Raw genomic sequence first — 9,063 nt, forward strand, 5'->3', positions numbered from 1 at the left:
TGTCAGAACGTTTTATTAGAGTTGGGAGTGATTGTTGGACTCATTATAATCACACAGGGAGCTTAAGAAAATACTAATGCCTCAGCCCCACCTTCAGAAATTCTGAATTAACTTGTCTGGGGAAGGCTGCAGGCCCCTATGTTTTTAAAAAGTTTTCCAAGCAATTTGAATGTCCAGCCAATTGGAGAACCACTGGGCTAGTCCCATGCGATCAGATAAAAACAGAAATTCATATAGGATTGGACATAGCAAAGGGCACAAAACTAGACATCAGAATAGCTGAGACTAAACACTGACGGCGCCGGCCCTCCCCGCCCCGCAGAGGCCCGCGCGGCCTCCCTCCGCCGCGGGGACCCGGGGTGGCAGCCGCCGCAACCCCCGTCCTTCCCGCGCGCCGCGCCCTGCCGCCGCCGCCGCCGCCGCCGCCGCCGCCGCCGCCGCAGCCCGCACTCACCTCAGGGGCGCAACCGGCACAGCCGGCCGTCGGCCTCGTTCCCGCCGAAGCGTCTCGGTGCGGTACTCACTGCGCGGGCCGGTTCTTCCCCGGCGGTCGCAGGGGGTTCAGGGATGGGGGGGCGGGGAACGGCCGTCACACGAGCAACGAACCGAAGCGCCGCCTGGTGGCATTTTCCACAGGCCGGCGCCACCGCAGCCGCCTTGGGTCCGCACAGCCCCCTGACGGCCGCAGCTCTTGCTGTCTCGCCGAGCCGACAAGCCTCCGCGGACAGGGGAGGGAGCCGCGGCGCGAGTCGGAGGCCGGGCGGGGGTGTGCGCAGACTCTTTCCTCTGGGGACTGTGCGCATGCGCACCCGCGGGGCGGGACCCGCGGCCCCTGCGTGGGGGCGGGACCCGCGGCCGCTGCGAGGGGGCCGGCCCCGCCCAGGGGCGCTGGTCCGGCTCAGCCAATCGCGAGCGCCGGGTACCTCTTGGCGCGGGCGATTTGAATGGTTCGCGGCCGCCCGAGGTGGCGGCAGGTGGGCACGCCGCTGCCCTTTTGGGAGCTTCTCTGAGATCGGGAGGGGAACCCGCCCCTCGTCCTTTCGCCGGAGCCCCACCCTCCCCAGGCCGCGGGACTGGCGAAAAAAAAAACAGCTGGGAAAGTAAAACAACACTGACTTCAGGATAACGGTTACCTCTTTGGATGCAAAGAAGGGAATGGGATAAAGGAAAGGTGAAAAAGAAACTTCAAGCATTTGTATACGATCTGATTTCTGAAAAGAAAGATTTTTAAATGCTAACGTTTTGCCACAATGCGTCAATGTTTTAAAGAAATAAAATGTTAATATGTAATTTTATTACATAAAAACCCAAAATATAGCCATGCATATGCACACAGATATGCATACTTTATATGTAAACATAAACAACATGATTCAATGAATAAAATGATAGAGATTTTCTTTATCATTGAGCTTTATTCTTTTCCTGAACTTAAGGTTATTTCAGGTACTTCAGGGCTCCAGAGCTTGCCAGGAGACGCACATGTCCAAGAAGGCCAGTCCCCAGCAGGGAAGCAGGATGGAGCCCCAGGTGCAGGTAGGTCACGGCACGATGGGGGTACTGGGGATGGTCGAAGGCAGGCAGGGAGGCTCGGGCTCAGGCAACGGGGAGGGAAGCATCGGGGTGTATGTGGGGCACAGGTAGGCCAAGGCAGGATGCAGTGAGGGGCGCTGTGTGGGACCCAAGTAGGAAGGGAGGGGAGGGGTGCTTCAGGAGCCAGGGTCGGGCTATCCCCTCCCCCCACCTCCTGCCACCTCCCAAAGCAGCAGCTGAGTCCCTCCTGAGCTCCCTGTCGGACAGGCCCAGCTTTGGCATCTGCGTCCTTGCCCCAAGTTGCTACACGGCTCCCCTCATCTGGAGCCCCCGGCCCACTTTTCTTTCCCACCACAGACTGAATGCATCTTTGGACATGTGGCTGGCTCTGGGATGAAATGTTTCCAGGGCACTTCATTGGCACTCTTAACTCGTGTCATAACACACTGAATTGGTTTATAAGTACGTTTATAAATAGCTCATTCACAGGAATATCAAACTTCCTCACTCTTGGTCAACATTGACAGATTGTAATTTATCTTAGCATGTTATACATACTCCAGTTAAGTATTTTTCCCCCTTTGTCTGTGATCGTCTACAGAGAAAACTGGCCTGCTAGTAGCTGAGAGTCCATCTCTGCCTTTGCTCTTTCATTTTTCCTGAACTTCCCGTGTGGGATAATTTCTCATATTGCTTTCCCTGATCCTAACTTACTTATTATAATTAAGAGGGGTGTAGGAATAGGAATATAGTATAGTTATGAATGTACAATAACATATATTCCATTATTCTAAATTGATTTAAATTTACTTAAAAATTATAGTTGAAGATAGAGTGCCTCGTTTGGAAGGGAAGGGGGTCTACAGAATATTTGCTTTTATAACAGGGGTATTGGGCCTGAAATGATAGCTATGGCCATAAGTTAGCAACGTTTGCTAGGAACTGGGTTGATGTTAACTCTGCTAGTTCTGATCCATAGATCACAGTCCTTTGTAGATCTATGGTCTATTGTAGACTTTGTGTGTTAGGTGCAGCATTTATCACATTTTATGTACCGCATTATATATATGACATTCAGTAGCTTACCCTTCTAAATGAAAAGATAAAAGGACTATAGATGAGTAGATTCTTAGTGAGCTGTTCCCCGCCCTCTCCCATTCCCACTAATTTGGTTAGAGATAGCCAATACAGAAGATTCTTTAAACATGTGGATGAGGATAGAAACTCAATCCTTAACCATTACACAGTTTCAGGACTGACTTTAAATTAAATTTTAGGCTATCATTAGCAGTGTACCGCTATTCTCAGGTTTCTTTTATAGTCTCTTGTTTCGATGACCTTTTCGTACTTCGGTCTTTGCTTAATTTCATGCAGAGGTAGAAAATACGGTAATTTTTAACAACTCCTTGGTAATTCTGCAAATACAGAGGAACTTTTAAAAAGGCAGATTTAAAAAGAAAAGAATTGATTTGATTCCAAAGCTGGTATTAACATATTTTAATGCAGAGGAAAGATAAGGAGCAAGATGGATCTTAAGGTTATAAGAGGCCCATCAAATTGACCTACATGAGCTCACAGAAGTTACACGTTTCCTAAGGCCAAGGAACTCTTTCATGACCTTGAAGGGTATATTAGTATTTCTATGTAAGTCATTACATTTTCAAACATTGGAACTGCTCAGATTTGGTTCACTGCACAAACCAATCACTTAGAATGTGAAAGAGCATGACTTTGGTCTCCTGGAGACAGCTCTTCTGTGATTGAGCTCTCCTTTGCACGGCCTGTCTACCTTCCCTTTGAATTTTTTTTTCTTGTTGTTGTTTTGTTTTTTTTTTCCCCTTGTCAGCCTACATTGTGAATGCAACTGATAGAACAAACACCAACACCTAACACTGGAAACTCTCTCCTCTGAACTCATTTGAAACACATGCTGAGGTTCTCAATCGGCAAGTTTTATAAAATGTCAGAACGTTTTATTAGAGTTGGGAGTGATTGTTGGACTCATAATAATCACACAGGGAGCTTAAGAAAATACTAATGCCTCAGCCCCACCTTCAGAAATTCTGAATTAACTTGTCTGGGGAAGGCTGCAGGCCCCTATGTTTTTAAAAAGTTTTCCAAGCAATTTGAATGTCCAGCCAATTGGAGAACCACTGGGCTAGTCCCATGCGATCAGATAAAAACAGAAATTCATATAGGATTGGACATAGCAAAGGGCACAAAACTAGACATCAGAATAGCTGAGACTAAACACTGACGGCGCCGGCCCTCCCCGCCCCGCAGAGGCCCGCGCGGCCTCCCTCCGCCGCGGGGACCCGGGGTGGCAGCCGCCGCAACCCCCGTCCTTCCCGCGCGCCGCGCCCTGCCGCCGCCGCCGCCGCCGCCGCCGCCGCCGCCGCCGCAGCCCGCACTCACCTCAGGGGCGCAACCGGCACAGCCGGCCGTCGGCCTCGTTCCCGCCGAAGCGTCTCGGTGCGGTACTCACTGCGCGGGCCGGTTCTTCCCCGGCGGTCGCAGGGGGTTCAGGGATGGGGGGGCGGGGAACGGCCGTCACACGAGCAACGAACCGAAGCGCCGCCTGGTGGCATTTTCCACAGGCCGGCGCCACCGCAGCCGCCTTGGGTCCGCACAGCCCCCTGCCGGCCGCAGCTCTTGCTGTCTCGCCGAGCCGACAAGCCTCCGCGGACAGGGGAGGGAGCCGCGGCGCGAGTCGGAGGCCGGGCGGGGGTGTGCGCAGACTCTTTCCTCTGGGGACTGCGCGCATGCGCACCAGCGGGGCGGGACCCGCGGCCCCTGCGTGGGGGCGGGACCCGCGGCCGCTGCGAGGGGGCCGGCCCCGCCCAGGGGTGCTGGTCCGGCTCAGCCAATCGCGAGCGCCGGGTACCTCTTGGCGCGGGCGATTTGAATGGTTCGCGGCCGCCCGAGGTGGCGGCAGGTGGGCACGCCGCTGCCCTTTTGGGAGCTTCTCTGAGATCGGGAGGGGAACCCGCCCCTCGTCCTTTCGCCGGAGCCCCACCCTCCCCAGGCCGCGGGACTGGCGAAAAAAAAAAAACAGCTGGGAAAGTAAAACAACACTGACTTCAGGATAACGGTTACCTCTTTGGATGCAAAGAAGGGAATGGGATAAAGGAAAGGTGAAAAAGAAACTTCAAGCATTTGTATACGATCTGATTTCTGAAAAGAAAGATTTTTAAATGCTAACGTTTTGCCACAATGCGTCAATGTTTTAAAGAAATAAAATGTTAATATGTAATTTTATTACATAAAAACCCAAAATATAGCCATGCATATGCACACAGATATGCATACTTTATATGTAAACATAAACAACATGATTCAATGAATAAAATGATAGAGATTTTCTTTATCATTGAGCTTTATTCTTTTCCTGAACTTAAGGTTATTTCAGGTACTTCAGGGCTCCAGAGCTTGCCAGGAGACGCACATGTCCAAGAAGGCCAGTCCCCAGCAGGGAAGCAGGATGGAGCCCCAGGTGCAGGTAGGTCACGGCACGATGGGGGTACTGGGGATGGTCGAAGGCAGGCAGGGAGGCTCGGGCTCAGGCAACGGGGAGGGAAGCATCGGGGTGTATGTGGGGCACAGGTAGGCCAAGGCAGGATGCAGTGAGGGGCGCTGTGTGGGACCCAAGTAGGAAGGGAGGGGAGGGGTGCTTCAGGAGCCAGGGTCGGGCTATCCCCTCCCCCCACCTCCTGCCACCTCCCAAAGCAGCAGCTGAGTCCCTCCTGAGCTCCCTGTCGGACAGGCCCAGCTTTGGCATCTGCGTCCTTGCCCCAAGTTGCTACACGGCTCCCCTCATCTGGAGCCCCCGGCCCACTTTTCTTTCCCACCACAGACTGAATGCATCTTTGGACATGTGGCTGGCTCTGGGATGAAATGTTTCCAGGGCACTTCATTGGCACTCTTAACTCGTGTCATAACACACTGAATTGGTTTATAAGTACGTTTATAAATAGCTCATTCACAGGAATATCAAACTTCCTCACTCTTGGTCAACATTGACAGATTGTAATTTATCTTAGCATGTTATACATACTCCAGTTAAGTATTTTTCCCCCTTTGTCTGTGATCGTCTACAGAGAAAACTGGCCTGCTAGTAGCTGAGAGTCCATCTCTGCCTTTGCTCTTTCATTTTTCCTGAACTTCCCGTGTGGGATAATTTCTCATATTGCTTTCCCTGATCCTAACTTACTTATTATAATTAAGAGGGGTGTAGGAATAGGAATATAGTATAGTTATGAATGTACAATAACATATATTCCATTATTCTAAATTGATTTAAATTTACTTAAAAATTATAGTTGAAGATAGAGTGCCTCGTTTGGAAGGGAAGGGGGTCTACAGAATATTTGCTTTTATAACGGGGGTATTGGGCCTGAAATGATAGCTATGGCCATAAGTTAGCAACGTTTGCTAGGAACTGGGTTGATGTTAACTCTGCTAGTTCTGATCCATAGATCACAGTCCTTTGTAGATCTATGGTCTATTGTAGACTTTGTGTGTTAGGTGCAGCATTTATCACATTTTATGTACCGCATTATATATATGACATTCAGTAGCTTACCCTTCTAAATGAAAAGATAAAAGGACTATAGATGAGTAGATTCTTAGTGAGCTGTTCCCCGCCCTCTCCCATTCCCACTAATTTGGTTAGAGATAGCCAATACAGAAGATTCTTTAAACATGTGGATGAGGATAGAAACTCAATCCTTAACCATTACACAGTTTCAGGACTGACTTTAAATTAAATTTTAGGCTATCATTAGCAGTGTACCGCTATTCTCAGGTTTCTTTTATAGTCTCTTGTTTCGATGACCTTTTCGTACTTCGGTCTTTGCTTAATTTCATGCAGAGGTAGAAAATACGGTAATTTTTAACAACTCCTTGGTAATTCTGCAAATACAGAGGAACTTTTAAAAAGGCAGATTTAAAAAGAAAAGAATTGATTTGATTCCAAAGCTGGTATTAACATATTTTAATGCAGAGGAAAGATAAGGAGCAAGATGAATCTTAAGGTTATAAGAGGCCCATCAAATTGACCTACATGAGCTCACAGAAGTTACACGTTTCCTAAGGCCAAGGAACTGTTTCATGACCTTGAAGGGTATATTAGTATTTCTATGTAAGTCATTACATTTTCAAACATTGGAACTGCTCAGATTTGGTTCACTGCACAAACCAATCACTTAGAATGTTAAAGAGCATGACTTTGGTCTCCTGGAGACAGCTCTTCTGTGATTGAGCTCTCCTTTGCACGGCCTGTCTACCTTCCCTTTGAATTTTTTTTTCTTGTTGTTGTTTTGTTTTTTTTTTCCCCTTGTCAGCCTACATTGTGAATGCAACTGATAGAACAAACACCAACACCTAACACTGGAAACTCTCTCCTCTGAACTCATTTGAAACACATGCTGAGGTTCTCAATCGGCAAGTTTTATAAAATGTCAGAACGTTTTATTAGAGTTGGGAGTGATTGTTGGACTCATAATAATCACACAGGGAGCTTAAGAAAATACTAATGCCTCAGCCCCACCTTCAGAAATTCTGAATTAACTTGTCTGGGGAAGGCTGCAGGCCCCTATGTTTTTAAAAAGTTTTCCAAGCAATTTGAATGTCCAGCCAATTGGAGAACCACTGGGCTAGTCCCATGCGATCAGATAAAAACAGAAATTCATATAGGATTGGACATAGCAAAGGGCACAAAACTAGACATCAGAATAGCTGAGACTAAACACTGACGGCGCCGGCCCTCCCCGCCCCGCAGAGGCCCGCGCGGCCTCCCTCCGCCGCGGGGACCCGGGGTGGCAGCCGCCGCAACCCCCGTCCTTCCCGCGCGCCGCGCCCTGCCGCCGCCGCCGCCGCCGCCGCCGCCGCCGCCGCCGCAGCCCGCACTCACCTCAGGGGCGCAACCGGCACAGCCGGCCGTCGGCCTCGTTCCCGCCGAAGCGTCTCGGTGCGGTACTCACTGCGCGGGCCGGTTCTTCCCCGGCGGTCGCAGGGGGTTCAGGGATGGGGGGGCGGGGAACGGCCGTCACACGAGCAACGAACCGAAGCGCCGCCTGGTGGCATTTTCCACAGGCCGGCGCCACCGCAGCCGCCTTGGGTCCGCACAGCCCCCTGCCGGCCGCAGCTCTTGCTGTCTCGCCGAGCCGACAAGCCTCCGCGGACAGGGGAGGGAGCCGCGGCGCGAGTCGGAGGCCGGGCGGGGGTGTGCGCAGACTCTTTCCTCTGGGGACTGCGCGCATGCGCACCAGCGGGGCGGGACCCGCGGCCCCTGCGTGGGGGCGGGACCCGCGGCCGCTGCGAGGGGGCCGGCCCCGCCCAGGGGTGCTGGTCCGGCTCAGCCAATCGCGAGCGCCGGGTACCTCTTGGCGCGGGCGATTTGAATGGTTCGCGGCCGCCCGAGGTGGCGGCAGGTGGGCACGCCGCTGCCCTTTTGGGAGCTTCTCTGAGATCGGGAGGGGAACCCGCCCCTCGTCCTTTCGCCGGAGCCCCACCCTCCCCAGGCCGCGGGACTGGCGAAAAAAAAAAAACAGCTGGGAAAGTAAAACAACACTGACTTCAGGATAACGGTTACCTCTTTGGATGCAAAGAAGGGAATGGGATAAAGGAAAGGTGAAAAAGAAACTTCAAGCATTTGTATACGATCTGATTTCTGAAAAGAAAGATTTTTAAATGCTAACGTTTTGCCACAATGCGTCAATGTTTTAAAGAAATAAAATGTTAATATGTAATTTTATTACATAAAAACCCAAAATATAGCCATGCATATGCACACAGATATGCATACTTTATATGTAAACATAAACAACATGATTCAATGAATAAAATGATAGAGATTTTCTTTATCATTGAGCTTTATTCTTTTCCTGAACTTAAGGTTATTTCAGGTACTTCAGGGCTCCAGAGCTTGCCAGGAGACGCACATGTCCAAGAAGGCCAGTCCCCAGCAGGGAAGCAGGATGGAGCCCCAGGTGCAGGTAGGTCACGGCACGATGGGGGTACTGGGGATGGTCGAAGGCAGGCAGGGAGGCTCGGGCTCAGGCAACGGGGAGGGAAGCATCGGGGTGTATGTGGGGCACAGGTAGGCCAAGGCAGGATGCAGTGAGGGGCGCTGTGTGGGACCCAAGTAGGAAGGGAGGGGAGGGGTGCTTCAGGAGCCAGGGTCGGGCTATCCCCTCCCCCCACCTCCTGCCACCTCCCAAAGCAGCAGCTGAGTCCCTCCTGAGCTCCCTGTCGGACAGGCCCAGCTTTGGCATCTGCGTCCTTGCCCCAAGTTGCTACACGGCTCCCCTCATCTGGAGCCCCCGGCCCACTTTTCTTTCCCACCACAGACTGAATGCATCTTTGGACATGTGGCTGGCTCTGGGATGAAATGTTTCCAGGGCACTTCATTGGCACTCTTAACTCGTGTCATAACACACTGAATTGGTTTATAAGTACGTTTATAAATAGCTCATTCACAGGAATATCAAACTTCCTCACTCTTGGTCAACATTGACAGATTGTAATTTA

Source organism: Camelus bactrianus, unplaced genomic scaffold (genome assembly GCF_048773025.1).
Source record: "Camelus bactrianus isolate YW-2024 breed Bactrian camel unplaced genomic scaffold, ASM4877302v1 HiC_scaffold_21, whole genome shotgun sequence".
NCBI lineage: Eukaryota > Metazoa > Chordata > Mammalia > Artiodactyla > Camelidae > Camelus > Camelus bactrianus.